We start from the raw sequence: 24,255 nt of genomic DNA, 5'->3' as shown, positions 1-24,255 counted from the left end.
AAGCTTGTAAAAGTATCTTTAATGTATCGTTTGTGAGTACTTTATAAATTTCTCCTATTAATCCATCTAATCCTGGGGCTTTATTGTTCTTAAGGTTTTGAATCCTCTCTTTTAGTTCACTTAATGTTATTGGTTTGAAAAGTTTGGTATTCTGTTCTATTGATAGTATGTTGCCTATGTTCTCATAATGACTTAATAATTTAATGTAGTCCTGGGAAAACTTGAATAATCAAAGGCATTAAAAACAATAGACAGAGAATAGATATATGGGGTTCTAGTGTTTGTATCTCAGCTGTCCATATCTCATGTCCCTGTTCAAAAACACTGTGCAATGCATGTCCGGGTGTTTGAATTTTTGATAGCTCACATCCCATTCAAAAGAGAAAAATGGATCTCTATAATGACAAAACTTAAAATTGTGGAACCTCTGGAACACCTACAGATATGTAAGGAAGGGAAGGTTCCCACAGTGGATGACTCGGGATTACAAGTCTAAGGACATGACTTCATTGAGAACTAGAAGCTAAAGAACATGAGCTGCTCTTCTCAAAACAAACAAAAAAAGTTGTTTATTTCTTGCCTTCCTTGTAAAGGTGTTCTTATTACATCTAGGAAAGTCTCCTCAGCATTCAGATGAATGCTGTTGTACTAAGCAGGATGTACTATGAGAGTAAAAACCATTAGGGAGAAATCTGATAATGACAAGAATACAAGACTGTTGGTTCTTTTAGCATGTGAGGATAAGGCCAAATTAGCATGCCAAAAAGTCACCATTCACTCAAAATGTCTGTAACGTGTAATAAAATATTTGATATTTGCTAGCGGACTCAAGAGCTTGAGGACTGATTAACAAATTACTAATGCTCAGTAGAATGACCATTGATTTTTGGGAGGCAAACTAGAACAAGGCTTGAGCTTAATTGCTGTGCTCTCATTTACAGCCAGACAAGAATTAGCCTTCTCATTTTTCTAGAAATGTCCCACTGTGGAAAAAAATCTGTCAGATAGGCTTCAGAATGCCTTAAAGGTAATATTTCAATAATGGATAGTAAATCTTACAGAATGAGTCTTACAAAAACATATAATGTTGCATAGTCTTTATTTCCTGTCATATACATTCAACTGTAAATTCCCGGAATTCTGTTCAACAGTACTGTTACACTTTGAAAATAATGTTAATATAATACAGTGTTTTTATATCTGTATATAGTAACCTTAACTTATTATACTGTGGAGTTTCTCCAATATTCTCCTTCTTGATTATTACACTGCAGGACTTTTCTCCCCAGGCCTCCGCTGAAAAAGGGCTTTTCCTCAGTCGGACTATCCCAGTCAACAAATGCCAAATATATATATATATATATATATATATATATATATATATATATATATATATATATATATATGGGTCTACTTCACATGGTCGACAGGCCATATGGTCGACACTCATTTAGTCGACAGTTCATTTGGTCGACAAGCATTTTATGTGGGGAGCTTTACCCCCACACCCCCCCTAACTATATATATCAACTCCAGGGTCGCACAACATTTGGGTAGGAGGGGGGCAAATCTGCTTGTCGACCAAATGAACTGTCGATCAAATGAGTGTCGATCATATGGACTGTCGACCATCTCAGGTAGACCCATATATATATATATATATATATATATATATATATATATATATATATATATAGTGGATATAAGTTTACACACCCCTGTTAAAATGTCAGGTTTTTGTGATATAAAAAAATGAGAGCACAATAAATCATTTCAAAACTTTTCCCACCTTTAATGTGATCTATAACCTGTACAATTCAATTGAAAAACAAACAAATCTGTTAGGGGAAAAAAATAAAAATAAAAAAAAATGTACAATAAGCTGATTGCATAAGTGTGCACACCCTTAAACTAATACTTTGTTGAAGCACTTTTAATTTAATTACAGCATTCAGTCTTCTTGGGTAGGAGTCTATCAGCATGGCACATCTTGACTTGGCAATATTTCCCACTCTTCCTTGCAAAAGTTCTCCAAATCTGTCAGATTGCAAGGGCATCTCTTGTGCACATCCCTCTTCAGGTCACCCCACAGATTTTCTATTGGATTTAGGTCTGGGCTCTGGCTGGGCCATTCCAATTTTCTTCTGATGAGGCCATTCTTTTGTTGATTTGGATGTATGCTTGGGGTCATTGCTGTGTTGAAAGGGGAAATTCCTCTTCATCTTCAGCTTTCTAGCAGACATCTGAAGGTTTTGGGCCAAAAGTGACTGGTATTTGGAACTGTTCATAATTCCCTCCACCTTGACTAAAGCCCGAGTACCAGGTGAAGAAAAGCAACCCCAAAGCATGATACTGCCAGCACCATGCTTCACTGTGGCAATGGTGTTTTTTGGTGATGCAAAGTATTGCTTTTGTGCCAAAAGTACCTTTCGGAAATGTGGCCAAAAAGTTCAACCTTGGTTTCATCAGACTATAACACATTTTCCCACATGTTTTTGCAAATTTTAGCTGGGCTTGGATGTCTTTCTGTGTAAGAAAAGGCTTTTGTCTTGCAACCCTACCCCATAGCCCAGACATATGGAGAATACGGGAGATTGTTGTCACATGTAGTACACAATCACTACTTGCCAGAAATTCTTGCAGCTCCTTCAGTGTTGCTGTAGGTCTCTTGGCAGCCTCCCTGACCAGTCGTCATCTTGTCTTTTCATCAATTTTGGTGAGACATCCAGTTCCTTGCAACATCACTGTTGTCCTATATTTTCTCCAATTTTTGATGACTGTCTTCACTGTGTTCCATGGTATATCCAATGCTGTGGAATTTTTTTTGTACCCTTCTCCTGACTGATACCTTTCAAGAATGAGATCCCATTGATGCTTTGTAAGCTTTCTGTGAACCATGGCTTTTGCTGTAGCAGACACCTGAGTAAATGTCAGGAAAATCCTACTAGGACAGTTGAACTTTATTTGAGGTTAATCAGTCTCTTTAATTGATGGCAGGTGTGTACCCAAGAAGACTGAATGCTGTAATTAAATCAAAAGGTGCTTCAACAAAGTATTAATTTAAGGGTGTGCACACGTATGCAACCAGCTTATTGTATTATTTTTTTTTTTATATTTTCACCCAACAGATAATTATTTATTGTGTTCTCATTTTTTTTATATCCCAAAAACCCGGCATTTTAACAGGGGTATGTAAGCTTTTTATATCCACTGTATGTATATATATATATATATATATATATATATATATATATATACATATATATATATATATATATATATATATATATATATATATATGGATTCACTTCAGAAGCCTGAATGATCACAAGCCTGAATTGAATAAGCCGGAAGATGAAAAACCTGAAATTTCATAAGCCTAAAAAGTCAAAAACCTGAATCCCATAAGACTGAAAACAAATAGGATACATATACTGACTGAAGACAACACAAAACATTATATGCCCCCCTGCACCCCCCCATGTGGGGGGGCTGTGCCACCACACCCCCTGCTACATATAATTTTCAGTCTTATGAGATTCAGGCTTTTGAGTTTTCAGGCTTATGAAATTTCAGGCTTTTGGTCTTCCGGCTTATGCAATTCAGGGTTGTGATCATTCAGGCTTCTGAAGTGAAACCATATATATATATATATATATATATATATATATATATATATATATATATATATATATATATATATATATACATATATATATATATATATACATATATATATATATATATATATATATATACATATATATATATATATATATATATATATATATATATATATATATATATACATATATATATATATATATATATATATATATATATATATATATATATATATATATATATATAAACCTTTCAAGCTATGGATTCTTCTAGAACCATTTTAAACACATTTCACTGCACCACAGGTGTTTTATGTCTTTATTTGTTTATCGGGGTAGGTCACTGATTTCATTGGGCCAGTTTCAGTCCAAACCTGGGGTTATAAAGATACCAGTTAAAGAAGTTATAACTTAGCTTGCGTTACCTCATCATGTAATATGCAGTGAAAACTGATGATAAATCTCTGATACTGTGCTGATATACACACTCACCCTATTGCCTCTTACGTTCACTGCTCTTCACATACATTGGTTTTGGAAGGATACCCAACCAATTATGTCTACTGAGACAAATATCCAATGACACTGAGTTGCAAGAAGCCATGTCATCACTGTTATATTTTTCCACTTACTGACGCTAATACTCTTTTAACTACAATTACTCTTTCTGATAAACATACCACAATTGATAACAGTAACATAACTGGTGCACTGGTATTTTTTTTATAAATCTGCATATTTCTACATACTACCTATGATGTAAGAACCTTTTAAAATGACCAGCACTGGATAAGCTGATCATGATTTTTCAGCTTGAGATAGGTTGCCACGTCTGGTGTCCAGTGGCAGTCAATGATTATGCATGAGATGGGGGGGAATTACTGAGTAACTGTTACTGTTTGAACTCTATGATTATCTCTACAGCCATCCTCTGACTGTGTATATAAACATAGGTGCTATAAATTAAAAGTATTTATATGAAGTTATAATAAGCAGATCATTGAGCCATCATTGATTGTAAAATAGGATGGTTATATTTGTGGTTGGGGACACTGTTCATGAGAAATGACACAGTATTTGAAGGGCGGTGCTCATGGTGTTGGGTGTTAAGGTCATCTTAGAATGTTGTTGGCTGCTGACTGTGTTATAGGTGTTAACCATACCTCTCAACCTCTTATCACAAGATACCTGGACAAAGCCTAGCATAATGGGGGAACAATGGCCCAGAAATAGGAACAAAGTTTATATATTGCTTTTATAAACTTAGAACGCTGATAGAATAACAGGATTTATGTTAGTATAAATTTTCTGAAGGATATGAAGTCTGAAACTCAAACATACATCATTATTTAGTGATGTCAATCCTCAGTCATTTTTCAGAAAACCACACATTTTATGAGGATCAGACCAGAAATATGAGTCAAAAATCTGAACATTCTTCAAAACTCTGGACAGTTGACTGGTATGGTGTTTACTATAGTTTGTAGTGCTAAGTTGTATCTTCTGCTTTAAAGCGTTTTTCCTCAGAGACTTGATTTGCAAAAGTTATTGTGATCTTTCAGTGTGTAGGTAATGGAACAGGGAAACATCCCAGAAGCAAATTGTTTAACTCTGTCTTAGTAACTGAATTTTTGGTATAGTACCTGCTGAATTTCTAAAAATGGGTATCCTGATGATCAAGGGTCTATATTATATGAACAAAAGTTCAAAACATGAACGCTGTAAACAGTGAAAATGCATAACATCTAAATCTTTATTGTGGGGGGCTGCACCCCCCACACCCCCTGCTAATTATAAATACCACCTCCGAGATCACACCACAGTGAGGAAAGGGCAAATTTCCCGATCTTCACTGTTTTGCGATCTCACAAATCACACATCGATTTTCACTGTTTACAGCGCTCAGCATGTTAATATTTCATTCTTTTAATAGGGACCAATGAGCAATGCATCATAACTACCATGCCCTGATTTTTTTCTCTTTTAAACAGGAAACATCTTTATTCAATCATCACTTATGACATAAACAATCGTACATTCATAGAAATGAAAACAAACCATACTGACATATTTTCAGTTGCAAGCATTATATATCACTTATCTTTTATACAGCTCATTGTATGTCAAACATTACATAGCTCATACAGTTCCTGTCTTCCCTTAAACCTCATTCCTCTTTCAAAACATTATTGTGCATGTGTCTTTCCAACAATTCTCATTTTTTCGTATGCAGTTTGCTCCTGCTCTTTTCTAAAGGTCTCACTTCCAGTTCTCTTATCTCTGTTACTATACTCACTACTTCTGGTGTGCTTGGTTCAGACTTTGATTTCCATTTTCTAGTAAATGTTGTTTTGGCAGCCACTATAATTAAACTCAGCTGTCTAGGCAATTCTAATTCTGTATCACAGCTCAAAAAATCATTTATTTAGTTACACTAATTTGCTCACCAAGTAGTTCTAACTTAGTAGTCTATAGGTAATTTTTAAAGCCTGTCAACTCATTACGCACTCAAAAAGAAATATTCCCAATTAACTCTTTCTTCTCCATCACACATCAAGCATTGCTGTCTACATGAGGAAAATCCTTTGGACTCTTACTGTATGTAAATACTTCCAAGCAAAGATCCTAAATCTTCCAGAGTTTATTGCATATTCAGGATATATATACATATATATATATATATATATATATATATATATATATATATGTGTGTGTGTGTGTGTGTGTGTGTGTGTGTGTGTGTGTGTGTGTGCATGTGTGTGTGTGTGTGTGTGTGTGTGTGTGTGTGTGTGTGTGTGTGTGTGTGTGTGTGTGTAAATATATATGTATATATATATATATATATATATATATATATATATATATATATGTATGGGTCTACTTCTGATTGTCAAAAACATACTTTCTCGACAAGCAGAAGATTGAACCCATTTAAGCGAAAGTGCACCAAATCGAAAGTGCACATTCCCAAAACCCGGTTCTCCTAAGCACATTACAGTGGGGATAAGGAAATATATCCTTATCCCCACTGTAATGCGATCTCAGAGTTAGCATATTTAAGTAGGGGGTGTGGGCAGGGGAAAATATTGTTTAAAATAGTTTTTTTTTATCCGATTCGGAGAACCGGCTTTTGGGAAAGTGCACTTTTGATGTAGTACACTTTCGCCTTAATGAGTCTCAATGTTTCTTGCTCGAGATTGTGAAATTTCGTTCACGAAACATCGACCCATATATATATACATATATATATATATATATATATATATATATATATATATATATCCTTCCTTTGTTCCTTTGTGAATTTCTTTTCCAGTGTCTCTTCCCAATCCTATCTAACCTCCTTTGATTGATTCCTATAGTTATCATGCACTATTTTATATGCCCTACATATTTATCCCTTTTTAACAGCAGCTTCTGTTCTAGAATATACTAAAAATTCTATCAGTGCTGGTCTTTTACTTAGGATCCTATTCTTTTCTCTTTGCCAATACTCTATCAATCCTTGATAGGGAAGTCAGTCTCTGGCCTGCAGTCCACATTAATTCTTGGCCTCTTCCAATTCTATTTCCTTTCCATATCTAATTATTTGCTCCCAACATCTTGGTTCCTTTGCCAGTTTTCTGTAGTAAATTCCAGTTTCCCCTTGTGTATTTTCTGTAACCCTAATTGCAGTCATCCTTATCAACAGAATCTCTTGTCTCTACTCCTATGTTGGTTCAGTTCATAGGTTCATAGGTTTATAGGTAGGTACTAGGCTTTCGGCCCAAGGGCCTAAGTAAGCCTAGCCAAAAAGATTCCCTGTCTTACGCCACCTAAGAAAGCTATTTTCCTGTGGCCCCCTCGAGCAGAGCCACAGAAGTGATCCCCGGGGTATAGTTCCTATTTCCCATCCACTTATCAAGATTTTTCTTGAAGAGTGCTAATGAGGAACTTTGCTTGACATAGATGGGTAGCTTGTTGTAGAGTATGGGAAGTCTTTGGGGCAGGAAGCTATCCCTCCAGCATGTCCTGTTTATTGTGGTGACAAGATTTAGGTCCCTAGATCATGTAGCTCGGAGGGATTGGGATTTCTTTAGGTGTAGCATGTCCAACAGTTTTGGGTTTGACATAGCTTTATATGTTAGGCAGAGATCACCTCGGAGTAGGTGATATGCTATGGAGTAAAGCTGGAGTTTTTTGAGACGGTCAGTGCAGGGCATCTGTTTGAGGCCAGTAGTTTACTTTGTGAGGTACTTCTGTGGCCTTCCCAGCTGCTGCAGATGTCTTGTGAGGTACATTCCAAAAGGGGCGTTGTACTCTATAATGGGTCTAATGAGTGTCGAGTAGAGGGAAACAATGACCTCTTTTTTCCTAGATAAGAACCCTTTTGTGATGAGGTGTGCCATGTAGAAGTATTTCCTGACTACTGTGGCAATGTGATTATCAGAGGAGAGACTACTGTCCACCTGGGTCCCCAGGTCTCTTATCACACATTCGGCGTTAAGTAGACTGACGCCTATGTGGTAGTTCATGGGTACAGAGTTTTTAGCAAAGGGAATGACAAAGCACCTTTTGGCATTGAGCTTGAGGCCATGGCTCTGACACCAGGCATCTGTGTCAGTGAGGCCTTCTGTAGGATGTCCACATCATTTGGGGACTCAACTATGGTTCCTAGTTTGCAGTCATCTGCAAACTTCATTAGCCAAAGGCCTTCTTTGTTAGCCTGTACTTCAGAGAAGTAGATACCAAACAGTAGAGGCCCAGGACTGAACCCTGTGGTACTCCACTTGTCACTGGTTTGAAGTCAAATTTGGAGTCTGCAACTTTTACAGTGTGGGTTCTGTCAGTGAGCCAATTAGCAACCCATCTTGTGATGTAGGGATTTACGCCTAGTTTAGTGAGTTTAGTTATAATTCAAGAATGGGGGATGGTGTTGAAAGCCTTGGCAAGGCCACGATAGGCTGTGTGAACCACCTTACTCTCATCTACAGCTTTGGTGACTACCTCAAAGAAGTCAATCAGGTTCAGGAGGCATGATCTGCCTTTCACAAACCCACACTGGGTGGGGTCCAAAGTTTGGAGGTTACCAATGTCTTTGTTTATGAGTTCCATGATGATACGTTCCATGGCCTTACAGACCAGGCTCGTTAGGTTAATAGGGTGATAGTTCCAGGTGGCTCCCCATTTGTGGAGGGGGGGGTGGATGTGGATATCTAGGGTGATTAGCTTATGGTGTGGAACACCGGTCACTCATATTGGTAATGACTAGGTCTAGGATATTGTTGCCCCTGGTGGGGGTGTGGATAAGTTGATCCAGGGCATTGGAATTTATGAATTCCAGAAAGCGTTGAGGAAAGGAGTTGGTACATGAGTAGTTTTCACAGTTAATGCTGGGGTAGTTGAATTCGCCCATTATTAGGGTGCTTGGTTGAACCCTAATATTTTCCAGTATATCAAGAAAAAAGGAGTGGGAATCCTGGGGCATAGTGGGGGATCTATAGCAAGCTACAATTTGGATTACTGTTTTGCCCAGAGTTAGTTGCACTTGGATAACCTTGGATGCATTATGCTGAGAAACTAGCCTGGAGTTGTGGATATCCTTAATGAATATGGACACACCTCCACGTTTGGTGTTCCAGTCCAGGTTAGGTGGCTGAAAAGTGTGGTATGAGTTATAGCCTGGTAATGCAGGGGTGCTCTCTGGAGCCTTGAACCAGGTCTCCATCACTGAGCAAATATCGATGTTCTCCACTTTAAGGAATGCCTCGAGGGAGTGCATTTTGAGATTTAGACTTCTAGCATTGAGTAGCATTACCCACAGTTTTTGCTTGCCTGTTCATGTTACGGTGGTGAATTTGTCATTTGAACCTTGCCTGAAAAAGTCACTATAGGGGCGGCAAGAGCCTTAGCCAGTATCCAGAATCTGGAGTTCTTTGAATACTTTCTGCTTCTTTATGAATATAATACTCTGTATATTTATTATTATTCTCCTTAAGGATCTACACCCAAAATCTCAGTCTCTCCTTATTTCATCATCATCCCTTTCTACTCTGAATTATAGATTTCTGCTTGTGCTATGTATAGGAGCCTTAACTGTGTCACTCTGAAATACTCCTTCAAATCAAGTAAACCCAGCCTACCTTGTTCTATTGGAAGGATCATTTTATCCCATGTGACTCTTGCCCTCTTCCATTCCCAGCTAAAATCTCTCAACTCTTTATTAATTTCTATCCACAACTTCTCCTCTGGTTGATAAAAATATCCCTGAGTTTTGTATAAAACTAAAGGGAATAAAAAAGATTTTAATAGGTTGTATCTTGTTATCCATATCAACAAACAAGCACTTACAGTTTCTCAGTATTTGTTTATTCTCTTCCCACATATCCTTAGCTGCCATAACAAAATCCTTTTTTAATCCATACTCCTAAATACTTAATTTTATCATGTCCCTGTATATAAATATGTATATATATTTATATATATGCATCCCCTTCAGAAGGTCGAACTTTTAAAAGTTCGAATTTCATATGGCCGAGACCATATGGTCGAACTTTTAAAAGTTTGAACGGTCTGAATGGGTATCTCCATAGAGCATGGAATGGGAAGATTTCCCTTTACCACGATGTAGTGCGATCTTGGAGTTGGTATATTTAAATAGCAGGGGGGTGGGGGGCTTGCCCCCCTGCTAGCACTGTTTAGTTTTTTTTTGTTTATTTTTTTTTCACATTTTCGAACATTCAAAAGTTTGATCATATGGTCTCGGCCATATGAAAGTCGAACATTTGGGTGTTTGATTACGTGAAGTAGACCCATATATATTTATATATATATATATATATATATATATATATATATATATATATATACACACACACACATATATATATATATATATATATATATATATATATATATATATATATATATATATATTGCTGAAGCAGTTTATGTGTAGGAGCATAGTTTATAGATATTGCCTTTGTTTTATCTTATCTGAAAATAAAGCCAACTTTTTTTGATTACCATACCAATTGTATCCTTAAATTTCTAAGTCCCTTATTTTCTTTGCCAGTGGTTCTAAATATAATGGAAATAACCAAGAGGAAAGAAGTCACCTCTGCTTGGTTCCTCTGCTCAAACAGAATTAAGCATAGAATAGCCCCCCACTTTAATTTTTGTCGCTGATCCCTCATATATCCTCCTAATCAACCTTATTATGTTATCAGTGAATGCAAATGCTTTCATTGCCTAAAACCATATCATGAATCTTACTGCAACTAATGGATAATGTGCTAACAGAAGTAATGTTGTTAAAGATACATGTTTAGCAGATATGACATTGTTATATGCAGTTTCAAATGTGAGATTTGTTTTTAAAAATCAATAGTATGTGCGTGGGAGGCACAGTGTAATAAAAATTGTAAGACTGAAACAGCAATGAATTGTTACAGTTTCATGCCAGTTTAATGCTGCGTGTTTGCACCTCTAGTATTGATCACTTATACAATGAGCTTTAGCCACAGTTCCCTGATGCAGTCCTAACCTTCATGGTACTCATGATACTAAACTAGTAATATATTTCTAAGCATATTATTGCTAATTCTCAGTAAACCATGAAGAGAGCACTAGTTCTAATGCACCCACCATCCTCCATCTTACTGCTGCTAATTTCTATTATGCCACAAGAAAGAAAGCCATTTAAACCAACAAAAGCAAGCTTAAAGTTATACTCAGGGTCTTAATGGTATTTATACCAGAAGTACTGGTATTATTGGCATACTTCTAATCTCTCAGGCAGTGATACAATTAAACCAGCACAATCAGGCTTACTCTTGCTGACACTAACTGGATCATGAGGAACACTGCTAATTCAAAACCATCCTCAGTAATACTACTGTTAATGTGCATCTTTTCAGTAAACGCTGTCCTTCAAGAAATATACTTTAAGGCTTACTGTTATTCGCATTCATTAAGACAGCATACACATCTAGTGATTGTCTCATAATCTTACTTCCTCTAATACCCACTGGCCTAACCAACAATTAGATAGGAGTGTAATTACTATATTACAAATATAAATTTGTCTGCAGGTGAAAATAGTTGGCTCAACACTTATGTCCCTTTTCCAAACCTTTCAAGTCAAGCTAAGAATTACAGTAGCTAACATGCACCAGGCCGGATTCACTCAAAAAGAGGATCCATTACAGCATCACAAATAAATAAATAAATAAATAATGGAGTAGACATTAATTGAAAATGAAACTATTGTACAATAGTATAAAGTAAGGGAAGCCATTACACCAGTTTAGCACTTATCAGTCAAGCATCTCAAATGTTATTGGTTAGTCCAAAAAAAGTTCTGTGTCCAAAAGTCCTTGGTCTTCAGATTCTCTTCGCTTATGGGTCTTTAGTCCATAATGAGCGATGATAAATAGTCCTACATTCTTTTTTCCATTTTCTGGGAACTCCAGATGACTGAAGATTAAATCCTTGCACATTAATGCTTGCTCTTTTATTGGCATAGATCCATTTCACTTGCAGGTTGACTTGTATGATTACCTTCCTGATCAGCTACCCTTTCCATCACTGTAAATGGTTATCAGCATAACATTATAGCAGTTTTCAAGCAATACTCATTCAGAATCTGTCTGCTTGTGTTAGCTGTGTTAGCTAGGCAGGTCAGAAGCTGAAATATGTCTGCTCACATATCACAGAAGAAAACAGAATTAATAAAACTGAATATCCGACTCTGAGTTAGTATCCCAGCAGTATATATTTCCTCCAAACAGGAAGAAGACTTTGGAATTCCTTTTCTTTCCCTTTGTAATGGAGAGATTCCAACTGTTGATGTATTAATTTTTTTCATATCAGCCTTTAGAGCAGTTTCTCTCTCTTTCTTTCTCTTTCCCTTGTCTACAAAAATATTGTCTGGAAGAGAAGAACTAGTCTTGACTGACTGATAATTTAATGCACAGAGCATAAAACATATTTAGGCAATTTTAATTTATTATCAGTGTAACAATTCTCTGTCGAGTAATACTGCTCTCCAGAGGTATCAGTCAGAACCTTAGACTAACAAAATACATTTTTCTTCTCTCTCTGTCTCTTCCGTTCAGCTAGTTAAATTACAGTCTTTGCAGAATACTAACTGCACATAACACACACACATATATATATATATATATATATATATATATATATATATATATATATATATATATTCTAACTCAATATCTTGGCATACATTGCTGAATGTGACTCATGCAGCAGTTTTAAGTTGGCAAGACAAACAAATCATTCAAAGATTGGATCTTGAGCACCTCAGGGACATTAGACTTTCTAATAGAACTAAAGCCTTATTTCAGCATATTTCAGTTCATGCTGGACATAGTTTTTGCTTTATAGTATTGGAAATCATTCCTGAAAATGTAAAGAGGTAGGGATAAGACAATTACAACTGAGTCTATTGAAGCACATTGGATAGTGGATTTGCAGGCAGATAAACTGCCTGGATTAAGTGACAAGATGCCTTTAAAACCCCTATAGAAAGGGAGGAAATTAAGGAGATAATGTTATTGGCTGAAGCAATACTGGGACTCTTTAAAAATGAAGATGTTGTGATTTCTATTAAGACCTGATGACGGCAAATGCCGAAAGCACTTAGATCTTTTTGTTTTATTTCATTTTATTATTTATATTCTGTACATTGTGATTAAAGTTTTTACTTATTTTGTGCTTACTGTGGGATCTTTTCTCTGTGTTGTCAGCTCTACTTGTGTGTTTGCCAATATCTTATTCTCTTGGTGGTTCCCATTTTTCTCATAACACATCATTTTACCAGTAATCTGGATGTTGTGGCAAATTTATGTTTTCTGTTAACCAAAACATCTGCCTCACAAAGATAGCTTGTTTAGACAAACTACCAAATTACAACTTACAACATAATTTTTTTTGTCTGGATTCAACTAATGTCCTTGCATATCTCTTCCATTCTGGTTTATTTTCTTATTACCAAGTCTTTCGAACACTTATCACCTGTGCAAGATGAATGTTGTTGTGCCTTTCGGCTTTTCCCGATTAGGGGTCGCCACAGTGGAACTACGGTCCACTAATGATTGGCAGTAGATTTTTATGTACCGAGTTGCCAGCCCTGACGCACAACCTTCAACGAAGCGGGCACCCATTCACGCATGTCTCCACACAGAAGACGCTCTAGCTGAGAATCGAACAGGACAACGTCTTACTGTGAGGTGACAATGCTACCGCAGCACCACCACCACAGTATACCTGTGCAAGATGAATGATGACTCTAAATGCAAAAAGTAAAACTTTGGCTTTTGTAGAAGGCCATGACCTTGTCTTCTACAGGTTCAGGCTCACAAAATGATGATCAGTATCTTTTTCTCTCTCTCTCTCTGTCTCACACACACAGACACACACAGACAGGCACATACGCAGAAAACACACATACACATACACAAACACACACACACACACACACACACACACACACACACACACACACACACACACACACACACACACACACATGCACACACACACACACACACACACACACACACACACACACACACACACACACACACACACACACACACACACACACACACACACAAACACACACACACACACACACACACACACACACACACACACACACACACACACACACACACACACACAAACACACACACACACACACAGATAGGCACATATGCAGACAACACACACACACACACACACACACACACACACACACACACACACACACACACACACACACACACACACACACACACACACACACACACACACACACACACACACACACACACAAAACACACACACAGTCTGCTGCTGAGATGTAAAGCTCAGTTTACATGAATGGTTTAAGGCACAAAAAGTTACAGCAAGACACTACAGACTACTATGAAGGTCTGGTGTACACCATGTTTTTACGCACATCTAAAGTGAAACACTCTAATGAGTAAATTTTTTCCACAGTAGATTTTTTCATGCATCTTTTTAGCCATTTGAAAATAAATTATGTACTTCCTTTTCTAGGCACAAGTGGATATTTAAGCACTGTATCTAACATCAGTAACTTAAACCCCAGAAGAAGGTTTCTTGCCAGCCTGAAAGGTTGCATAATTGAAAAATCTATGCTATTCTGATAAAAGAAATTACATCATGTCTCTGCTTAGTGTCTTTGTTTCAACACAGCTGTGACTGTTTCACTCTTTTGTGGGTGCTTTGACACATCACTGAAGCAGCAGCCATCATATCTTTATAGGTCTTGCATTTGTGATAAAAAAATAAAGTTTTCATAAAAGTATTTGTAAGCAGTGGGTTATTTGTGATTTACACTGGGCCAGTGAATGCTAGCTGGAAAAAAAATTCTTCCTGCCACTTCCTATTTCATCTTGCCTACTGTCCTTGCAAGCGGGCTAAAAGTGTAAACAGTAAATATTAAATAACACTTACTTTATGCATTCTAGTTTAAGCTCTAGGTCATATGTGTATTATAGCTGAGTTTCAGAATATTTTGTACTTAACCACTATAGTAAGCTGTAGCTAAAGGAAGGAGGAGCTACAGACTATGATTTAAAAGAGGAGGAGCTACAGCCCATGATTTAAAAGTAGGAGGAGCTGCAGACTATGATTTAAAAAAATATGGATGCTCAGCTTATACAACTAAGGGCCACCATATGTTATTTACTTTTGACATTCCCTGATGTACCAGTGCACAGTTAAAAAAAAAGAAACTAAGCAATGCAGATGAAGGAGCTCTCTTGTACAGCACTGTAAATCTATGTGTAGATTTAGAAACACCATGCACGTTGTGTGTACCCTAAGGCACAAAGACTACATAAAGGCTATTGATGTTGCAGCCCTATCAATCTGGAGTGAATATGTGCATTTCTTTTCTGCTATTTCAGTTATAAAGGTTAAACAAGAAATATTATCCAATATAATACAGCTTTGTTAGTTCTGCCTCAATCCAGATGTCAAAACTGCATTTTGGTGCTGGGATGCAATGATATTACAGTATTTATTTATTTATTTATTTATAGTTGTTTACCAGGGTAGTGTACTAATCATGCTCAGCCTGAGTAGATATGGTAAGTAGTACTGAATTAGTAAGTAAATTCCCATTGGTAAGATTTGAGTTTTTAAATAAATTCTCCAAGCTTTAGACTTAAGAAAAAAAGACAGAGCTAATATACATTGTGCAGAAACTGCCATAGCTAAACTAATAATGATTATAACGAAAAAAAAAAGAAAGCAGACTCAAAATATGCATCACATACAATATCAAATGAAGTGTTTTTACAAAGCATAGTAATAGTCTCTTTATTGTGTTTGAAAAAAGGCCTCTAAAAACATTGCCTTGTACCTGCACTATTTTGGGTCATATAGTTTTAAAGCAAACTACCCAAAACTTGCCAAGTCATTTCTACAAATTTGTTTCAGGTGGCTTAATGCCTGGTTGATTTGCTTTTATATTTACCCATCCATAGAAAATGTAATCAATCTCCCATAGACTATCTTGTCAAAACAATCTAAAGTATTATTTATTATTCTTATAACAGACTGTCTGCTTTTAAACAATTATGTTGCAAAGTCACAAGACAGACAAATACTGTGTGTCACTCTTAAATTTTACTTTTGTTTGGCCTATGCCTCAAATGCAAGACTTTTCCCTTATTGATAATTGTTGATGCTAATATCTTTTATTTGCAAGATTTATTTAATATCCTACTTGAATGATTTGTTTTATAAGCCACAGGCTGAAATGGTCTTTTCTCCTGTATTGCTGTTTTTGTATCTGGTTTAATGACAGATCACTATGAAAGCTGAGATAGATGTTCATCTACTTATGGCATATCCTGTTCACAGTAATAATGGTACGAATGGATGACTGCCAAAAGTATATTTCCTTTCATTTTTAAATAAATGAAACCCATGCATTCTAAATTCATGCTGAAGACACCAGGACAATAATATAATATCCAAAAGCAGAGGGTCAATAGGTATTCTGGCACTTCCCTGAAAGAAAGAAAGTGGGAAAAAAACTATTTTTTTCTTTTAAACTTTATCAAACTGTACTCCAGCTATGAAATGTCGGTATTGCACTGAACATCAATCAGCACCTGCCAGTAAGATCCCTTAGCACTTTATGGCCAAGGTGGGGTGGATTTGTACTGACTCCTAGAATATATTTAATTACAGGAGGGTTATACCACTCAGCAATGGTGTACACAGAGTGTCAGGGAACATTTAATGACCAGAAGTTTATGCCACACAGCAGTGGTGTACATGGAGTGTCAGGGCACATTTAATGACCAGAGAGCTATGCCACACAGTGGTGGTGTAAACAGAGGGTCAGAACCCATTTAATGACGACCTGTGCCGAACAACAGTGGTGTACATGGAGGGTTAGGGTGTATTTAATGACTGGGTGCAGCACTGCACAGCACCTGGAGGATCAGGGATGTGCTGCACAATGTTGATGTACACAGAACATCAGAGCACATTTAATGACTGGAGGGCTGTGGTGCAAAGTGCCAGTATAGATAGTAAGTCAGGGCACGTTTAATGATTGGAAGGTTGTGCCAAACAGCGGCAGTATACACAGATGTTTAGGGCAGATTTAATCACCAGATATCTGTGCCTCACAGCACCAATGTACATAGAGGCTCATAGCATATTTAATGACTGGGGGGGTTGTGGTGCACAATGCTAGTGTACACAGAGTATCAGGGCACATTTAATGACTGAAAGGCTGTGCCACATAGTTCCGGTGTATACAGATGGTTAGGGGGCTGTGCTGCACAGCACTGATGCACCCCACATTTCATGGCACAGAGTATGCATATCTGGTCACTGTGGTCAACTTTAATGATGTTTCTTTCAAACACCTACCAGTCTTATGTATTATGTTTGCTTTGAATTTTATGTTATTTTACTTTGAGTAAGAACAGAAAGATAAATAAGGTACAACAGTTTTGTTAGAGCTAGCAGGAGATATACTTCACACACATCTTTAGGTCTTTTATTGAGTTTAATTACTTCATGCAAGGCTTCAGAAGCTACAGTATGGAAAGAAACACTTGCTATGTTAGCAAAACAAATGCAATACTTCAGGTATTTTCTTTTCCACTGATTTTTAGTAATAGTACAAGTATATTTTGCCTTGCAGTGTTTAGTATGATTAGTATGGACACATTGAAGGCTATGACTTCTGCTGCCATTTTGGGGTAGTTTGATGGTAGTTGGTCTACAGCTATGACAGTAGTTTTTAGTTTTAGGACCAATTTCATTAGGAGTGAGGTAAGTACTGGTGTACTGGGGTACTGGGCAAAAATTATAGTGCTGTGGGAGGTTTTGATTGGACAGGGGAAGAGGGGGTGGCAGATGTATTAGTGTCTAGGAGAAATAATATTGATTGTATAAAGTAGAAATTAAATTGTGTGTGGATAGATTGTGTCATCGTGTCTGTTTTTGGAGAGGGAGTGGTGGTCTTGCCAGGGAAGAGTAGTTTATTGATGACCAACATTGTTTGTGTTGTTTTGATGTTTGTCTTGTAGGTTGGTAAATTATGTTTGCTTGTCAAGTATGACATGGAAGGCATTTTGAGTTCTATTTTTATACCATTTTTCGACACTTTATCCCTTTTTAGCATATTTTTTTTTTGTTTCTTTTGTTAGCCATGGTGCAGGGTTGGACTTTACTCTTTTATTACATACTGGATCTAGATTATCAAAGGTCTGTAAGAATATATTATTATAGTGTTCTAATTAGTATCTAGTGACATTGTTCAAAGTTCATTTCAGTTATAGTGTTTTAATGCTTAAATGTATTTTATATTTAGTTATAGATAATATGTTTATCTAATTTATGATGGGTTCTAATAGCATATGTTGGTATGTGGTCACTAATGCTATCTGAGAGGCAGTCTACTTTTGTCAGTTTGTTTGGCTTGTTTGTAAGGATCCAGACTTCTCTGACGTTTTATTGATTCTAGTAGGTGTGGTTATTCATTTCTTGAGGTTGTGCAAGTTTATAGTTAGATGGGGTAGTGGAATTTATGAGTTGCCAATCTATGTTTAAGTCTCCAAGTATTATAGGTTCATGGCTAATTTGTTGGGATATCCAATAAAGGATGTTTTCAGCACTATCAGTGCTATTCCCTGGTGGTATAGAAATTGCTGTTAAACATATAGTTTCCCCATTGTTGATAGTAATGAGATGGTTAGGTGGTTAGGGAACTTTTATAGATGATTGCTATTCCACCTGCATGCTTGTTTTGTCTGGCATACCTGAGTATATTATATCCTCGGGGTGATCTTATTATCCTTTATTTCTTTTTTAACCAGGTTTCAGTAGATATGACTACATCTTCAGGAGTGTATGTGGCAATGTAGACATGTATATCATGGATATTATTACACATAGTTCTTAGGTTCATATTTTGTAAGGTGAGTTTAGGTGCTGTTTTCTGTTGACAGGTATTAGGTGACTGGTTTATTTCAGGGTTGGAAGCGATGGTTTTATGAATAGTGAGACCTGGCTTGGGGTAAATAGCTCTGCTAATTATTTGAACTGATATTTTATACAGGTTAGAATATGGCCAATTATATTCTGGTCTTGTTTGGTATTTGCTTGTAAATGTGGATACTTAATTTTAAGGTATTTATAGATAAATAAATCAGATGTGATTTTTTTTTGTAGAGACAGAGTGCTATGGAGAAAGACAGGATGGGTATAAGTTGATATTCTTTGTGAAGACTGGTTGAAGTCCTAAGTATTTGAGGGAGGTGGATTTGATAATTGGTAACAAAGGGTAGTAGAGTTAGGAGGAAAAGTAAAATAATCTGAGTTAGGAGCATCTTATTTAACTTGGGTTTTATCTGTGCTGTAAAGTAAGATTAGAACATGTTAGGAGGGTACTGGGCTGGTTGTAAAAATGTGATGTGATAGTTATAGGGGGCATGGTGTAGGACCGCTTCAGAGAGAGTCTTGCGTGGTAAACTAGAGTAGGTACTAGTTTTGGGAGTAATCCTATTGATTTTATTTTTCTGGCATTGGTTTGTGAGATATGCGGGGTGCTATGAACGTATAATTGTAGCGTAAGAGGGGGTGCATGGGAATTGGGGTAGGGTAGTAGAGTGGAGGAAGCCTGAATGTTAGCAAGGGTGAAGAAAGTAGGCTGAAAGTGCAAGATGGCAAAGAGACAGAGAAAAACAATCAGTGAATGGACTTAAACAGCCATAGATCTGCTAAGAGAGACAAGTAAAAGGAACAATGCAGGTTAAAGGACCTCTGTGCCAGTAGATGAATCTCTTGATTTTCTTGTTCTGAGGAACAGGTTTTGCAGGAGAGTTAGTCCACTATCAGGCTACCCTGACTACTGCTCATACATGCTATCAAAAATTGCACTTGACTGTTTGAACAATTGTGTAACAGTAAGCAGGTTTCTATGGACTTTGAACTGCAAAGTCCAAAGGCTACCTCCACCCCACAGATCAGCAAAACAATGAGAAAAAGTAAGACAGAATGCAGGACTGCAGTTCAGGAAAAATAAATTAATGACTTGGAACTGAAACTGGTTCCACAAATGTCTGGGGAAAAGGAGAAATAAGTTTAAGAAAGGGAAACAGTGGACTGCTAAATGCAATCAGTGTAGCCTATTTGGAAAACGTGAGCACCAATGGGGTTGCTGAGGTCTAAGAAAATGGAGCTGTTGTAGTGGACAGAGTTTTTTGTTTTAGACTGGAAAAATTATTATAATTTACTTAAAACTATAGCACACAGATTGGTGCTCAAACTGCAATCTTCACTCTTACATACATATCTATTTGCTTGCAGGGACATTTCTATAAAAAAATAAACTCACACTTTTCTTGCTTAGAGGCCATTGAGTGCATTGAGTCAATGGTGACTGTGCATAAATACTGTCTCAGAACTGAAAGTGGTTTAATAACTGACTCAGGCAAGGAGAAATAAGAAAGCAAGAGAGACCAAGGGTGACTTCCTTGAAGGCATACAGTCCCACTGAAGAAAGACAGGAGGATGTAAATAATGGGAGTCACAAGTCTAGAAGAACTGAAGAAAATATAACAGAAAGAAATAGTTTTAGTAGGAGCATTAAGAGTAAATGTCAGTGTCTGTTAGGAAGTAGAGAGTAAAAGCTGACCAGCAGGATGTCTGTGGAGGAGGGTTTACAGACTGTAAGGCTATTGCTTGCAAACTAGGGCACTGAAGCACTTGTCTTCAGACTAGTCACTATGCAGGCTAAAATGCATGCAGAAAAGATTGTCTGCCTCTAACACTTACTTAAAGCAGAAGGGCAGAAGTGGTACAAAGTTTGTCCAAAATAAATGGAGTTTAGACTGAGTGGACTCAGACTGCCGTTTAGATGAGCCTGCTGTGTGTACACTTTAGGGAAGTTTCCTATAAACCCTGGAACTCCCTTGCACCCCACTGGACCCTGGAACTCCCTTGCACCCCACTGGAGAGAGACAGAGAAAGAAGGAAATAATAACTTATGAAAAGGTAACTTAGTGGAATAAATATTGAACTTAAGTTTTATTAACATAATAACTAGCAGGAAATGGAGACAAAAGTTTTCTTTTTTTAGTTTTAGTGAATCCTTCATCATTATCAATGTCATAACAGGATACATCTTATCCTTAATAACAGAGGTTAAGATGGCATCTTCTGCTGGTGGTATATTCTCCTGTATTCTGCAGAAATTATCATTAAAGATATGAGCTGTACCATAATTTCACCCAACTTCAAAGTCCTGTTTGAATTATTTGTTCTGTACGAGTTAATATAATTATATTGCTCCTTTTTATTTTTAGCTCTTATCAATCTCTTTTAAAATCATATTTTTCCATTTTTATTTTAAATTTTAAATCTTCTGTAGCCTTGTTTAGCTTAGCTTTGAATCATCTTGCATACTGCTTGCTAAATAAATATCAATATATTTGTTTCCTTTTTTGCAATTTAAGTTTCGACTCCATGTTGAGAAACTGTTTTTCAATAATGCTATATATGTATTCCCTGGAGTAGTATAAAAAGCATCATATGACATTTTTTCTAAGAGGCTATAACTGTAATCAGTTTCAGTAATACTCATTTCATTTCATTCCAATCAAACTTTTTTAATTCACACTTTACAGTTAATAATTTATTTTGCTATAAGTAAATGCAAGTTTAATTTCTCCAATTATTTGGGGTTTCCAGTACCATGATGGCATGAATCAACCCCATTCCTGAGTTTTGGTACGATTATAGGTTGTGAAATTAGCATTATTTCAGTCTTTGATATTAGACGGCTTTTCACAGCACTCATAATGTGCACATAAATCACCAGTAATGTGCCCAGAAATGACTCCTTCTGTATCTCAGATGGCATTACATGTATTAGTAATGTATCTAAGTATAACTGTACATTTTTTTCACTAGACCCATTCCTCCTACTTCCTTTGGAACTCTCTGGGTATCTTTATTCTACATTATTCTCCTTCCTGCCTGCAAATCCTTAGATTTTATAACGTGGCACCTCTCTGTACACAAGACGCTGTAATCACTGGGTATAACACTTTGAATGATTAGTGCTGCTTTTGTTTTCTTTTCATGAACTACTATATCGGATATTTTTGCATCTGTTTTTTTGAACTATTGGCAATGGGTGATTCCATGTGTTACAAACATCATCTGATTTGTGGTTCATGTTTCCAATGCTTTTCAGCTACTTCTACATTGTTTTTGCACAGCACCCATTTCAACAGTTTTGCAGCATTATAGTGCCTTTCAGGATACAGGCCTTCTGACATGAGTGCATCATACCCAGCGACAAGATGTTCTGCTGTTTCCAATTCTTCTTTAACAAACCTGCATTTGCCTGTTTCTTCCACCCTTTCAGTGGATTTTCTAAACAAGTGTATAAGTAGTCCACAGTCCTTGGCCACCATTCCTAGCTTTCATCTTTAGGTTTTGTTTCACCTCTCCGTATTTATTCTAGCATCAGATGTTGGTCAATATGAGGTTGTTCCAAAAGATCCCCGTACTTGACACTATGTTTATGGATTTTGTAATTTTCTTTCATTCGTATCTGCGCCATTTCTTCATATTCTTCCTTATATTTTCGACATTCAGCTACTGTCTTATTTTTTTTTTACTTCTGGTTGGATTTCCATCCCTGTTTGGTAATGAAATGATTCTGCTAAACCAAACAAAGATGTCATCTTACACTTCTCATTTCTTTAAAAACTTTCAGTGTGCTTGGATCTGATACGTTCAGTAGGTATGTATGCAATCCTACGATTGCAGATGTATACATGTAATGAGTTTTGAGGAGGTTCATTCTTCCTTCATAACAAAGAATACATAATCTTGGAATACAATGATTTTTACATATCATTTAATAAGTGTGAAGAACTTTTCTTGTTTTCTCGTCCAATCGATCCAATACTTCTTGGGGCCAGTCAATCACCCCAAGACTGTAAGTTACACCAGGAAGAACAAATGGATTTATAGCTTAGACTTTATTCATAGTCAAGGTAGTTTTCAATATCAGTTTTAGTCTTTTGAAGTATTCCTTACTGAGCTTTATTTTCATATATTTCCAAATATGTATACATTCACTCCTATTCAAGTTCCTTTATATCACGTTTTTGTCTCCAGATAATATTTTCTTTGAGCTGCAACTTTCCTCTTTTAAATGTTGCTTTTGCACTTTTATCAAGATCAAATATTCTTAAATCATCTGAGAAAATTTTAACCATTTAAAGATGTGCTTTTAACTCCTCATTTGATGAGCTATACAGTTTTAAGTTGTACACGCAAAGTAGTTGAGAAAGCTTTAAACAAAGTTGCTTGCTGAAAGCCAAATTATTACCATAGCCTTTTAAGTAAACAGCTTAATGGATTAAGAGCAAGGCAGCACAGTAGTGATGACAAAGAGTCACCGTGGAATATCCCCCTTTGAAGTGTTATCCCTGTGATAATAATTTACCCTCTGTCATGGCTCAGTGGTTTGTCACTGTTCATAATCACTCTAATGTAATTGATTGCTTTAGAGTGTATCATATACTTCTGTAAGCATTCCTTTATCCATGAATGTGGGGAGCTATAAAATACGGTTTTGTAATCTATTCATTCCAAACATACATTCTTCCCCTTTTTACAATTCTCTATTATGGTTATATTTAGCAATAAATGATCCTTTGTTCCAGATGGCTTTCTTTTGTTACCCTTTTGTTCTGTTGCTATAGTTGTTTTTTTTTCTGAATGACTATAAACTCTGTCTGCATCAATTCCAGCATAAAATTTGTATCTTAATATTATAGATATTATAATTATAGACCATGTTATTGGTCTATAGTTTATTTATTTTATTTATTTCAATTTGTTAACCGGGAAAGTCCATCGGGCCAAGGTAGCCCATTTTCAATGGAGACCCGAGGAGAAAAGCTCCAGACAGAAAAATAATATACAATGCATTAGTACAGCATATAAGAACAACAGTTTAACATTCAATATACAGAAGGACAAGATTTTACATATCTTGAATTGTATGAGCTGAGTCAATCACTTATAAGATATTTACAAAAAC

This window comes from Protopterus annectens, chromosome 8.part0 (genome assembly GCF_019279795.1).
Source record: "Protopterus annectens isolate FY-2018-M chromosome 8.part0, PAN1.0, whole genome shotgun sequence".
Lineage (NCBI taxonomy): Eukaryota > Metazoa > Chordata > Ceratodontiformes > Protopteridae > Protopterus > Protopterus annectens.
The sequence above is the reverse complement of the archived record's forward strand: the minus strand, read 5'-3'. Positions refer to the sequence as shown.